This window comes from Pyrus communis, chromosome 14, assembly GCF_041283825.1.
Source record: "Pyrus communis isolate YQ-2024b chromosome 14, ASM4128382v1, whole genome shotgun sequence".
NCBI lineage: Eukaryota > Viridiplantae > Streptophyta > Magnoliopsida > Rosales > Rosaceae > Pyrus > Pyrus communis.
In genome coordinates this window covers 25860504-25875000 of record NC_142578.1, presented here as the reverse complement: position 1 = coordinate 25875000, position 14497 = coordinate 25860504, and the positions used below count along the sequence as shown (strand labels likewise).

Genomic DNA, 14497 nt, shown 5'->3' with positions numbered 1-14497 from the left:
TTAGAGTTATCTTGGATACTCTTCTTATTCAACAACCGCCAGCATGACGTCATTCCTCGCTGACTTCTCGGACTCCAGAGTGTACCATTGAGGAGCCAGGGGACTATCCGGGGGGACTCGCTTCGACACCTCCTGCAGATCAAACGACACTGTCCCAAGGCAGCTCTCTGTTTTAACCGACGGTTTGTTTTCCTTCTTCTCCTCCGCCTCCGCCCACACAAAAACTTCCAGAGACATCGAATTCAATCCTTCATTGTCGAACGCGAACACTTGGTCCCAGTCTTGCCGATCTGCATCTTGGTCTTGATGTTGTGCGTTCCGATTGCCAGCTTGGTGTAAACAGATTCGGTTGTAGTGGGGCCTGCATTTACTCTCTTGGATTTCACGGCCCGAACATGAAGGAACAGCGTATGATCGACGAGATCATACGCGCTCCGGTTCCGATTCCGAGCCAACGGCTGAAGCTCGAGCTCGTTGATTCCGCCGTTTATCACCTCCGCGTTCTTCTCTTTCTCCATTTGCTTTGTCTTCTCCACCACAGCGTAGGCGATTGGCGGATTATGAACCTCCGGCGGTGAAGTTGGTGACATGGTAGCAATTGAAGCCTCCTCCGCCCTTTCTGGTGGCTTCGGCTTCTCCTCCGATTTCGCCACCTCTTTAGGCTTTTCTTCTTGTTTATTATCAGTCTCCTCTTTCTTTTTCTCTGTTTTTACCGCCCCTGCCTTCGGATTTTGATCCTCTGCTTTTAGATTCTCAGGAGGCTTCTCCTGCGTCACAGGCGGAGTATCACTATATGTGGAATATGTGTGTTAAAGTAAGAGGGGATTATTTTGATCGGTTTTTAACCAAGTGGTAATTTTCTGATTATTTGCAAATTTTGCCATTTATTCAAAATTTAGCTACCAATTTTTCATTTTGCTTTCAATAATGCTATTCTTACCATATTTGTGTACCACAATTCTGTACAATCTTAGGTGGCATCTGATGTGGACAGCCACATCAACTAAATTTAGCATTTAATTTTAAAATGTTAATCATAATTAATAAAAAATTGTTAATTAAATGATGATTATGGTATACGAGAAGTCTCATTCTTCCACCTAAAATTATTTAACTGTTTTAATTAATAAAAAGATTGAAATTAAATGATGTAGCTTATCCAATTCATCTGCCACCTAAAATGGTAAATAAATGTGGTATAAAATTGTGATAAGAATAACATTACTCTTTTGTTTTTAATTTTAAAAGTGAAGTAAAATAAATTAATATCACGTCAGGCTTAAGAAGAATGGTACAATTTAAGTCACAATATTATAGACATTCGTTATGTCACAAACGTTGGTATACGTAGTAGGTAAGTTTTCTCTCCTGTTCGATTCCAAATCCTAAAACTTTTTTGAGCTATCAAATCCATCGTGGTTGATTTTTCCCAATATTTTCGCACTTGGTGGCATAGGACCAAGGAAGAAAGATAGAGAGAATAAAAACTATCTAATTTGATTCATTCACAATAATTAAGAGATGTTTATCTTTAGGGTGTTCCTTCTATCGACCAACCGATACTTTTCTTCACCTGTGGTTTCTCAAGGATGAGAACGTAATTAACTCTTTAGCATCTCCATCAAGAATTTAAGTATTATTACGTGTGTCAAGTAAAACTAATTGATATTAACATTTGGGAGGAAATATTTATTTTGTATTTTTTATATCAATATAATGATCAGGAATTAGATTCAAACTTGAAATCCCTTCAAGGATTAGTTCGCTGATACTCAAAACTAGAATCACACAAGTTTTTACCATTTTGTTTCTATGAATGCTTAGGCCATGCACATTGGTACAATTACCGTAACTTGATTAATAATAAAGGTAACGTTAGGAAGACTAAATTTGCAAACTAAATGATATCTCACCAATAAGAATGAGCACGCTTATCAACGCTCACATAATAATCCAATCATTAACTTTCATATCATTTAATTTACAAATTTAATCTTTCTAATATTATCCTAATTATAATGTAGATATTAATAAGATTTTAGTTCATTTGGCTTATCTGCCGGTACGTACAAACCCCTTTTTTTCTTTTTTCCATTAGAGGCAGGTTAGGTAAGTGGGCACTTGCAGCCTTCTGCAAAAATGAACGTTGCTTTGTTCTTGTGCTCCATAATATATATACCTTGCTCAGTCCATAAGGAAAACAAATAAGCACTTGATTGGAAAAATCTCAAGCATCCAAAAACGGTGGTGTGCATGCAATTTGTCTGACACAAATATTCTCAGAATGCTTTTTTTTCTTCTTTTGCTAAGAAAAATATTTGAACTATAATAATTTATGGTGGAAAAAATATGTGCATGTGCGTGTGCGTGTGCATGTGACGTCCCGTTCCGGAATTATCGAAAACGTACGTATGAAATTACGATTTTGCCCCTAGTATGTTTTTCGTCACGTTGTGGGGTTATTTTGTGTGTGGTGGCAAGTGGAGGGCCACACACACACACTGACTCACTCTCCCTCTCCCTCTATTCCTGTCCCGTGTCTCTCTCTCCCTTTCTTTTCTTCTTCTTCTTCTTCCTTCGACGTACGGACAAACATCAAAACCACCCAAATCCTTACAGATCGAGGAAACCAAGGACACATATGAGCTCGTGAGGTCGAGGCAAGCTCAGCCATACCCTTTTCAGGTGAGAAACACATCGTTTTCACGTCGTTTCGACGATGGCCGATTTGAGTACTGTTCATGCAATAGTTATGCATTGAGTTTTAGGGATTTCTGAGCTTGTGGTTGTGTTTGTGAGGTTCCCAGGAGCTTGGGAGTGGCTCGTTGGTTGAATTTGGACGTCAGGATCCTTGGTTGGGGAGTTGGCCGGTTTTGGGAAGCTTGCACAGGTATAATCTAGTGAGTTTTAGACCTTAAAATGTGTATGGTTGTGTTCTACTAGTTTAGGGCTTTAATTTGGTGCAAGAAACGTGGAAAAAGGTGGAAAAACGAGAGAGTTATAGCGTTTTGCAGGTTTTCCGGCGACGGTGCCGGCGACGGCGACGGCGCCGGCGTCGGGGACTGGCCGGAGAAGAAGCAGTTTAACGGAATATTCCTGACGGCAGGGGTTAAGTCTAACGGAATATTCCGTTAGTTGACGGAATATTCCTGACGGCGTCAACTGACGCCGTCAGTGTGCAGTGCACGTGGCCGCGCGTGGGGGCGCGTAGGGCCGTGCCTTGGCCGGCGCGTGCGTGGTCCAAAAATTTTTCTAAAAATATGGGCGTGATCCTGAGGTTGTGTAGATCACGTTGGTATATTCATTTGTCCATTTTGAGCAATGTATGAGAAGTTATTGCGAGAAGTTAGTTATGTGCTTTAAAGTTAACGTTTTTATAGTTGTTTCGCATTTAGGCGACACGTACCCCGAGGACGAGCGTGCACACGCGAGGCAGGGGGGCTACGACCCTTCTACATACCGGTGAGTGGGCTTTTGTTTTCCGTATATACCTATATACATATTAATTCCCAGAAATTAGTATAAATGCTTCGTTATATGCCATTTCTTTTATATATAATTGGTGGTTATGCATGAGTAGTGGCATATACGTTTAATTACGTATTCAATTATGCATATGTCATATATATTTATATGTGGGTGCTGTGGAGGCATAGGTAAGTGCCAGGTAAGCGTTCTTTAACGATTGCATTAAATAGTGGTTAGAGATGCTTAGAGAGCTCATAACCTGCACCCCCGGTGTTAGTGCTCCCGCCCAGAGTAGGGCACAGTCCTTCACGTGTTGTTCACCTCCCGCACCATACGCTCAGCTTGGATCCAAGCTAGGTGCATAGGCCTGTCGTACAGACCACAGTAGGTGGTTCCGACTCGTAGGTGACCCGCGATTATTCGCACAGCCTTCACGTGATCGTAGCACTAGAGCGTATATATATGTTACACCCAGGCCTGTCGTACAGACCACTTTAGGTGGTTCCGACTCGTGGGCAGGTTCAGTGATTGAGTTGAGATTTGAGCTCTATATGCAGCCGTACAGGTCACGTTAGGTGACTCCGGCTGCCAGATGTTATGTTATTGATGTGATTTATACCTGAGCACTTGCATTTCATTATGAGGCTTAGACATGGCATATCTTGAGCAGGATTGTTATACCCTTGAGCATGTTTGGTATATCTATACATACGTTTATATGTTTATTTTCTGGGAAGTATACAGGTTTTACGGCGAGGGGTTAGATAGTATTTTGCTAAATGGTTTTCAAAGAGCTTTGTTTTTGCCCACTCACGCTTTTGTTTTGCGCCCCTCCAGGTTCTAGTTGCTTAGCCGTTGCGGTGGTTTCCCTTGAGAGCTTTTCGGCGTTCTGACAGACACTCCACATTGTAGGGTCGCCTTCGGGCGTACCACTGTTATCGTTTTTGTTGGGACTGCTCTGATTTTGTATATCACTTACTAGCACTTATATTAGTACCTTGTATGCTAGTTTTGAATTATTCGTACTTTTATATTACTACTTTACTAGCTTCCGCACGTGCACATGGCTACGTCACCTTTGAGTGACGGCCAGCACACTCCGATCTCGGTCGGGGTGTGTCAGTTTGGTATCAGAGCCTAGGTTTGGCAGTCCTGTGTCCTTGTGAGTATTCTAATAACTTTGGTGTCTTCTGTCAGAACTATGCCGCCTCGTCGGGAACCCCGTCGCTCTTCTGAGCCTAGTTTCCCCGATATTACTCAGTTGGGGGAAGCTTTTGCTACAGCCCTTCAGGCAGTGATGCGCCCTCCCCAGAGGACTCCTCTGGAGACTATGTACAATTTGAAGCTGGATAAGTTTAAGGGCAGTGAGGGACCCGAGAGCGCAGAGCGCTGGCTAGAACACATAGAGAAGACTTTCCGGGTGCTGCATAATCAGGGGAACTTGCCTATGGAGAGGTGGGTCGAGACGACCGCTTGGTTTCTAGATACGGAGTCGGCAGCTTGGTGGGAGCAGGAGCTTCGTAGGTTGACTCCGGATCAGAGGATTGATTGGAATGTTTTTACGGGGTTGTTTAGGAGAAGGTATGTGCCCCCTGAGTACATTGACCGTAAGAAACAGGAGTTTTCCGAGTTAAAACAGCAGAAGATGTCAGCGAATGAGTACTACCGTAAGTTTACGGACTTGTCTCGTTATCACCCTGATGTCGCTGGTAATCCGGCGGAGATGCTCCGTCTTTTCCGTCTGGGCACCAGGAAGAAGTGGCGTTCGATGGCGTCTACGGTCCACAGCGAGACTTACCGGGACTTCTATGAGATACTGTTGAGGATCGAGGACTCCGAGAATATGTCGAGCGATACTGATGAAGAGAAGGATGGCAACCAGAAGAAAGATGACAAAGGCAAAGGTCAGGCATCGCTCGGGCCCCGTCAGACTCAGAACTTCAAGAGAGGTGGAGCTAGTTCTAGTTCTTCGAGTGGTGGCTTCAGTGCCACTGGACAGGGTCGTGGAGGTAGATTTTCTGGTGGCGCTAGAGGCCAGAGGCAGGGCGATGATGGTCGAGGTAGAGCCCCTATTTGCCGCAGGTGTAATAACCGGCATTTCGGCTAGTGTAGACGTGGTAGCAGTGGTTGCTTCACGTGTGGACAGGTGGGACATAGAGCGGCGAATTGTCCCCAGGGTCAGCAGCAGCAGAAACCACAGCAGACCTTTATGCCACCGCCTGCACCGCTCCAGCAGATCCAGGGTCCTAGTAGTTACGGCCAGACGGGTCGAGGTGGTGCTTACCATTATCAGGGTGATGTTGTTCCTTATGCTCCGGGGCAGTATCAGTATCCCCAGGATCCCTATTCCCAGGGTGGCTATCCCCAGTATTCAGGCGGCTATATGTCGTATCCTCCAGCTCCAGCGGGTGGTTCTCAGTGGTATCCGGGAGGACAGTATCAGCAGGGGGAGATTGCCACTAGCAGTGCAGGGTCTTCGAGACAATCAGGCCAGCCCAGTCAGGGGCGTGGTGCTCAGGGACGCGGCGTTCAGGCGAGCCGAGGCCGCAGCGGGCGTCAGCAGGGACAGGGGCGCCTTCACAATATTTCTCTGCAGGACGCTCAGAACAACCCAGACTTGATTATGGGTACGTTGAACATTCTTGGTTGTTTTGCTAGAGTCTTAATTGATTGTGGAGCTACACATTCCGTAATTTCTCATACTTTTGCTCAAGTAACGCAACCTCGCCCCACTCCTCTAGGGTATGATTTAGAGGTTGTTATGCCTAGAGGAGAGAGTTGTGTCGTAGATTGTGTGTACCCAGGTTGTCCAGTGATCGTAGAGGGAGTTGCTTTGTCAGCCGATCTTATCCCGTTAGATATTGTGGACTTTGATGTGATTCTGGGCACGGATTGGTTGCACTTCTATCGTGCCAACATTGACTGTTACGGGAAAGTAGTTACGTTTCACCGACCGGGACTACCTGTGGTTACTTTCGTGGGTGAGCAGAGTGGGGTGAGACATGGCGTTATTTCGTCGCTTCGAGCGAAAAAGTTGTTATCTAAAGGCTGTCAGGGGTATCTGGCTCACGTAGTGATAGATGAAGCTGTTTCTAACAGAGTTGAGGATGTAGAAATGGTCAGACACTTCCCTGATGTATTTCCCAAGGATTTACCGGGGTTACCCCCAGATCGAGACGTAGAGTTCACCATTGAGTTGATTCCAGGTACAAATCCTATTTCTTTAACTCCTTATCGTATGGCTCCCGCGGAGTTGAGGGAATTGAAAGTTCAGCTGCAAGAGTTAGTGGATAAGGGATTTATCCAGCCTAGTACTTCGCCTTGGGGCGCTCCAGTGTTGTTTGTAAGGAAGAAGGATGGAACTTTGAGGCTGTGCATCGACTACAGGCAACTCAATCGGGTGACGATTAAAAACCGTTATCCATTGCCTCGTATCGATGATTTGTTCGATCAGCTGAGAGGTGCTTGTGTGTTCTCTAAGATAGACTTGAGGTCTGGTTACTATCAGCTGAAGATTAGTAGAGATGATGTCCCTAAGACGGCGTTCAGGACTCGTTATGGTCATTACGAGTTTCTGGTTATGCCATTTGGGTTGACGAATGCACCAGCCGCCTTTATGGATTTGATGAACCGAGTATTCCAGCCTTACTTGGATAGATTTGTCATTGTCTTCATTGACGATATTCTGGTGTATTCTAAGTCGAAAGCGGAGCATGTTCGACATCTTACTTTGGTGTTGAAAAGGTTGAGGGAACACCAGTTATATGCTAAGTTTAGCAAGTGCCAGTTCTGGTTAGACCAAGTTGCGTTCTTGGGGCACGTCATTTCTGCTCAGGGTATTTTGGTTGATCCTCAGAAGGTTGCAGCTGTGGAGAGTTGGGAGCAGCCGCGAACCGTCACCGAGGTGAGAAGTTTCCTTGGTTTGGCAGGGTATTATCGGAGATTCGTTAAGAATTTTTCGGTGATTGCCTTGCCGTTGACGAGGTTAACGAGGAAGGATGTTAAATTTGAGTGGGATGATAGGTGTGAGCAGAGTTTCCAGCGGTTGAAGCATTGTCTCACTCATGCACCTGTTTTGGCACTCCCAGACGATAGCGGTGATTTCGAGGTTTATAGCGATGCTTCCTTGAATGGTCTGGGATGTGTATTGATGCAGCATGGTAGGGTGATTGCTTATGCTTCGCGGCAGTTGAAACCCCATGAGATGAATTACCCTACACATGATTTGGAGTTGGCTGCTATCATCTTTGCGTTGAAGTTGTGGAGACACTATCTTTACGGGGAAAAGTGCAGGATCTTTACAGATCACAAGAGTCTCCAGTATCTCTTTACTCAGAAAGAACTTAATCTTCGTCAGCGGAGGTGGTTGGAGTTGCTCAGCGATTACGATTGCACGATCGATTATCATCCTGGTCGTGCGAACGTAGTGGCTGATGCACTTAGCAGGAAGTCACAGGGCCGTATTAACGCGTTGTACGCTAGTCGTGTTCCTCTTTTGGTGGACTTGCGTACTACGGGAGTAAGGCTAGAAGCCGAAGATCGAGATGTGGCATTACTTGCTAATTTCCAAGTTAGGCCGATACTTGTTGATCGGGTGCTTGAAGCCCAAGTAGCTGATCAGGAGACTCAAGAACTTATTCAAGCTCGAGATCAAGGAAAGAGGCGAGACCTCAGAGTTCGTGATTCGGATGGCATGTTGATGCTAGAAGGTAGAATGTTCGTGCCTAAGAGTGTGGAGTTGAAGAAAGAAATTCTCGATGAAGCACATATCTCGGCTTACGCTATGCATCCAGGAGCTACGAAAATGTATCATACCATTCGACCATTTTATTATTGGCCGGGTATGAAGAGGGAGATAGCCGAGTATGTGAGCCGATGTGCTGTTTGTCAGCAAGTTAAAGCAGAAAGGAAGAAGCCGTTTGGGTTGTTGCAGCCGCTTCCCGTTCCCGAGTGGAAATGGGAAAATATCACCATGGATTTTGTGTACAAGTTGCCGCGTACACAAAACGGCTTCGACGGCATTTGGGTGATCGTTGATCGACTCACTAAGTCGGCTCATTTTATTCCAGTGAGAGAGAAGTATTCTTTGAGCCGTTTAGCGGAGTTGTTTATCTCGAAGGTTGTGAAGTACCACGGTGTCCCTGTGAGCATTATTTCGGATCGAGATCCACGATTTACATCGAAGTTTTGGGTAGCTTTCCAGGAAGCTTTGGGCACGAGATTACTTTATAGTACGGCATATCATCCACAGACCGATGGGCAGTCAGAGAGAACTATTCAGACCTTGGAAGATATGTTGCGAGCTTCGGTGTTGCAGTTTGGTGACGCTTGGCACCAGCGGTTAGATTTGATGGAATTTGCTTACAACAACAGTTTTCATTCGAGCATTGGCATGGCGCCATTTGAGGCCTTGTATGGCAGAGCTTGTCGCACACCGTTGTGTTGGTCAGAGGTTGGGGAAAGAGTCTTAGTAGGTCCAGAGATTGTTGAGGAGACTACTCAGAACGTTCAGGTGATCAAGTCTAACCTGAAAGCAGCTCAGGACAGGCAGAAGAGTCTAGCGGATCGGCATGCTACGGACAGAACATATGAGGTCGGAGATTGGGTATTTCTGAAGCTTTCACCGTGGAGAGGTGTTGTGCGGTTCGGAAAGAAAGGGAAGTTGAGTCCCAGGTACATCGGACCATACGTGGTCACAGAACGAGTTGGTGAGGTAGCTTACAGGTTGGAGTTGCCTCCGGAGTTGGCTAGAGTGCATAATGTTTTTCACGTGTCTATGATCCGACACTATGTTGCTGATCCATCTCATGTGATACCTCCTCAACCACTTGAGATTAATCCAGATTTGACGTACGAGGAGGAGCCGGTGACGATACTAGATTGGAAAGAGAAGGTTCTGAGGAACAAGACAGTGAATTTAGTGAAGGTTTTGTGGAGAAACCATTCAGTCGAAGAAGCTACGTGGGAGACAGAGGATCGGATGAGGGATTTGTACCCTCGATTGTTCTTTGACTACTAGGGGGGTTGCTGCTTTGTTGTTTTGAATTTCGGGACGAAATTCTTTTAAGGTGGGAAGGTTGTGACGTCCCGTCCCGGAATTATCGAAAACGTACGTATGAAATTACGATTTTGCCCCTAGTATGTTTTTCGTCACGTTGTGGGGTTATTTTGTGTGTGGTGGCAAGTGGAGGGCCACACACACACACTGACTCACTCTCCCTCTCCCTCTATTCTTGTCCCGTGTCTCTCTCTCCCTTTCTTTTCTTCTTCTTCTTCTTCCTTCGACGTACGGACAAACATCAAAACCACTCAAATCCTTACAGATCGAGAAACCAAGGACACATATGAGCTCGTGAGGTCGAGGCAAGCTCAGCCATACCCTTTTCAGGTGAGAAACACATCGTTTTCACGTCGTTTCGACGATGGCCGATTTGAGTACTGTTCATGCAATAGTTATGCATTGAGTTTTAGGGATTTCTGAGCTTGTGGTTGTGTTTGTGAGGTTCCCAGGAGCTTGGGAGTGGCTCGTTGGTTGAATTTGGACGTCAGGATCCTTGGTTGTGGAGTTGGCCGGTTTTGGGAAGCTTGCACATGTATAATCTAGTGAGTTTTGGACCTTAAAATGTGTATGGTTGTGTTCTACTAGTTTAGGGCTTTAATTTGGTGCAAGAAACGTGGAAAAAGGTGGAAAAACGAGAGAGTTATAGCGTTTTGCAGGTTTTCCGGCGACGGCGACGGCGCCGGCGTCGGGGACTGGCCGGAGAAGAAGCAGGAATATTCCGTTAAGTTTAACGGAATATTCCTGACGGCAGGGGTTAAGTCTAACGGAATATTCCGTTAGTTGACGGAATATTCCTGACGGCGTCAACTGACGCCGTCAGTGTGCAGTGCACGTGGCCGCGCGTGGGGGCGCGTAGGGCCGTGCCTTGGCCGGCGCGTGCGTGGTCCAAAAATTTTTCTAAAAATATGGGCGTGATCCTGAGGTTGTGTAGATCACGTTGGTATATTCATTTGTCCATTTTGAGCAATGTATGAGAAGTTATTGCGAGAAGTTAGTTATGTGCTTTAAAGTTAACGTTTTTATAGTTGTTTCGCATTTAGGCGACACGTACCCCGAGGACGAGCGTGCACACGCGAGGCAGGGGGGCTACGACCCTTCTACATACCGGTGAGTGGGCTTTTGTTTTCCGTATATACCTATATACATATTAATTCCCAGAAATTAGTATAAATGCTTCGTTATATGCCATTTCTTTTATATATAATTGGTGGTTATGCATGAGTAGTGGCATATACGTTTAATTACGTATTCAATTATGCATATGTCATATATATTTATATGTGGGTGCTGTGGAGGCATAGGTAAGTGCCAGGTAAGCGTTCTTTAACGATTGCATTAAATAGTGGTTAGAGATGCTTAGAGAGCTCATAACCTGCACCCCCGGTGTTAGTGCTCCCGCCCAGAGTAGGGCACAGTCCTTCACGTGTTGTTCACCTCCCGCACCATACGCTCAGCTTGGATCCAAGCTAGGTGCATAGGCCTGTCGTACAGACCACAGTAGGTGGTTCCGACTCGTAGGTGACCCGCGATTATTCGCACAGCCTTCACGTGATCGTAGCACTAGAGCGTATATATATGTTACACCCAGGCCTGTCGTACAGACCACTTTAGGTGGTTCCGACTCGTGGGCAGGTTCAGTGATTGAGTTGAGATTTGAGCTCTATATGCAGCCGTACAGGTCACGTTAGGTGACTCCGGCTGCCAGATGTTATGTTATTGATGTGATTTATACCTGAGCACTTGCATTTCATTATGAGGCTTAGACATGGCATATCTTGAGCAGGATTGTTATACCCTTGAGCATGTTTGGTATATCTATACATACGTTTATATGTTTATTTTCTGGGAAGTATACAGGTTTTACGGCGAGGGGTTAGATAGTATTTTGCTAAATGGTTTTCAAAGAGCTTTGTTTTTGCCCACTCACGCTTTTGTTTTGCGCCCCTCCAGGTTCTAGTTGCTTAGCCGTTGCGGTGGTTTCCCTTGAGAGCTTTTCGGCGTTCTGACAGACACTCCACATTGTAGGGTCGCCTTCGGGCGTACCACTGTTATCGTTTTTGTTTGGACTGCTCTGATTTTGTATATCACTTACTAGCACTTATATTAGTACCTTGTATGCTAGTTTTGAATTATTCGTACTTTTATATTACTACTTTACTAGCTTCCGCACGTGCACATGGCTACGTCACCTTTGAGTGACGGCCAGCACACTCCGATCTCGGTCGGGGTGTGTCAGTGCATGTGTGTGTGTGTGAAGGGCATGCAATCTGTATTAAACTATCTAGTGCTTAAGTAATTAAAAAATAATAATACTTGACTACTCAAGTAAAAATTCTTATTTGAAATTTTTGATGATTGACTCAAAGAATTTTGTATTTATGATCAGAACTGGTTGTGATATAAATTAATATATAAATATCATTTTGTAAAATATTAATTAAAACTTAGGTCGTTTAGTCAATCAACTATATAAAATAGATAGAAGGTTTGTAATAGTTGAATGATTAAACGAGCATTTATCTATTTGCTATAGTTGATTATCTATTAACTTAGTTTTATTTAATTTTTTTGGAGAGACAATGTTAATAGAGTGATCTATAAAATCACCGGATTCAATCTTAGCATGAAGTTTCATGAATCGACCACAAGAAGTTTTGAGTATGAATTCTTACTCACATTTGAGCAGTCAAATATTGTTCATTAATAGCCTATTAAATTTGGATGTGAAGGAAAAGATCAAGGGTCGAGCTAACTAGTGGCTGCCCTGGATTCTAACACATCCTAAGTTTTAAAAGATGAAAATGCAGCAGTTTCAGAAGAAATGTTGTTTGTACCTTTGTGGTGATCTTCGATGTGAAATGAAAGGTTCATTAGTGCCTAGGAAAAGGTATCAGGAGGGGGCAGTGGATATACATTTTGAATGACGCGTCTTTTCTGTGTGAGATATAGCTCCACAGCGTGTAGATGTTGGCCGCACATAAATGGTGCGACCATCTCTCTTGTGCCTGCATGGTAGCTGATCCTTTTAGGTTTCTTGGGCATGTACGTTGTGCTTATTTGCTTCTTTTGATTTAAACTCATCACCCTTTAGCCCGAGTGACTAATTGATCTAGTCACCAAAAAAACACATGGACTGACTAAAAATGCTTTAGTCACAACATATCTTGTTACTAAGGAATTGTCGAGTTGGTTACATGATTACTTTGTAATGTTTTACGATTTTTTTTGCTTCTTTTGACGCCCTTTAACCCGAGTGACTAATGTTTTATGATTTTATAAACTAATTTGCCATTTAGAAACTTATAAAACAGAAGTTAGAAGCTTAGAAAACCTTCAATGTTAGAGGGATAATCGTTAGTGCTTCCGGTTTATAATCTGATATACTCGCTCTAAAATCGGGTTGAAGAAGTATATGTGGATATATATAATGCATATGCTTGTAATTTTTGACAAAGAAAGTATTGCAGTCAATTTTAATTGTATCAGCAGATAGAACCCTTTAATTATCTCATTTCATGGTATAAAATCAACTGTTATTAGGGAAATAGGACAAATATGGTAGTTTTTCGTTGTCCATTTTGCTCTACAAGGTCAGCAAAATTTTGAGGTAAAAGTTTGACAAGATTGAAAGATTGATGCTATAACCATTAAGAAGTAGGCGCGTTTTATGTTTATGTTTTGTATTTACTTTTATTTGTTGTTCAGATTCATGGTATGGGAAGCCTTTGACATCCTATGCAATATTTTCTTGTGTTGTAGAGTTGATGTTTCCACTCGTTTCCAGCGTTCTTTCATGCAACTTCTTCATGGAGCTCAGTTTGAAGAACTATCCGATAGGGATTTAATCCTGACATCTGCATTGAACGCAGATTATCTCCTTATTACTTTGCCCATATATGTTGACTGGAAGAAGGCATCTCACTCGGGTTACTAGAAATGGCCGGGTACGCGCTTTGTAATGTTGCTTGTTCAGAGTTGGTCACACTTTGTTAATCAATATGGTCGAGTTAGTTACTCTTCTCTTTGGGCCTTTAGCCTCGAGAAGGTCCTCAGGCCATCTCCAACCGAAAAAGGGCCAAAGAGCCATGTTTAGCCTATAGCCCTGTAAGAAATTATATTTTAATAAACAATGTCAAACCATATTTTATACCATCTCCAACCGAGGGGGCCAAAGGGCTATAGGCCAAACATAGCCTTTGACAAAACACCATCTCCAACCGAATGGACCAAAAAGCCATAGGCCAAACATAATCTATTACTTTAATTGAATTAACATGGTTAATTGAATTCAACTACCATATTAAAATAAGGTTTTCGGACATATTCTAAGTGCCACTTGTCGCTAAATTAATAAGCCTTCGAATTTCATCTTTATAGAATGAAAATGATGTGAAAAATTGGTGAAGAATTGAAATAAAATGAGGTAAGATAGTATGGAATGGTGAAAAGGATGTGAGAAATGGGATAGAAATGGCTTAGGTATTTATAAAAATAAAAAATTAGAATTTTTTTTTTATTTCGTCCAAAAAAAAAAGTCAAATAGTAACTTGACATCAGCATGACGTCAGGTAGCTGATGTCAACATGATGTCAGGTAGCTGACATAAGCATGATGTCAGGTAAAATGTGCTTGGGCTGGGCTATAGGGCTAGCGGGCTGGGATATAGGGCTGGCGGGCTGGCTACTCTTGACCAGCCCTTTGGTTGGTTCTCCCATTTTTGGCCGGGTAGGGCTCACGAGCCCTTTGGCCTAGCCCTCGATTGAAGACTGTTTTCATGTCAAAAGAGGTATTTTTAGCCCTATGGTCCTTTGGCCTGGTCGATTGGAGATAGTCTTAGGTTTAAGAGCAATGAATCCAATCCACCTCGATTTATTTATTTATTTTGCCAAACGATAGAGTGTGTTATATTAGACGTTAGATTAACCCAAACAGGATTCTAACGATAAATTTTTTTAGATGTTAGGAGCA

The 14497-nt window shown here is 43.7% G+C and overlaps 1 pseudogene; it reads right to left on the bottom strand.

The window, feature by feature from the left end:
• Nucleotides 1–14497, bottom strand: part of LOC137713295 (multiple C2 domain and transmembrane region protein 14-like) — a 33617-nt pseudogene that overhangs the window by 7955 nt on the left and 11165 nt on the right.